Raw genomic sequence first — 306 nt, forward strand, 5'->3', positions numbered from 1 at the left:
GTCTCTCTGTGTCTGTGTGGCGCGAGCTCTCACCTGCAGCAGCTGCACCTGGACACACGGCAGGGCGCCGGGCACGGCGAGGCTGCCCCACAGCCAGGCTCCCAGGCCGGCACAGACGTCACCGTCCCCCGGGCTTGGTGAAGACTCCCCAGTGGCTCCTGAAACAGAGCACGACCTCCTGTGTCCTCCACGCACACGCGCTCGGGCCCCCGCCCTCCGGGGCGGACCCTGCCTCACCCTGCACACCTGCCAGCCAGGGGTGTGCGGGGTCCCTGACACGTGGAGCACAGAGCTCTCGGGAGGAGG

At 70.6% G+C, this 306-nt stretch overlaps 1 long non-coding RNA gene across 2 annotated transcripts in view; it reads right to left on the reverse strand.

Moving 5' to 3' along the window:
* Positions 1–6: 6 nt before the first annotated feature.
* The window catches only part of LOC104995074, a 5,590-nt gene continuing 5,290 nt past the window's right edge, over positions 7–306 (reverse strand). For both annotated transcript variants that reach the window (XR_826031.1, XR_826030.1), the window contains one exon: positions 7–158. This is a non-coding gene — a long non-coding RNA (uncharacterized LOC104995074). The remainder of the gene's footprint in view (positions 159–306) is intronic.

This window comes from Bison bison, unplaced genomic scaffold (genome assembly GCF_000754665.1).
Source record: "Bison bison bison isolate TAMUID 2011002044 unplaced genomic scaffold, Bison_UMD1.0 scf7180017850572, whole genome shotgun sequence".
Classification (NCBI taxonomy): Eukaryota; Metazoa; Chordata; class Mammalia; order Artiodactyla; family Bovidae; genus Bison; species Bison bison.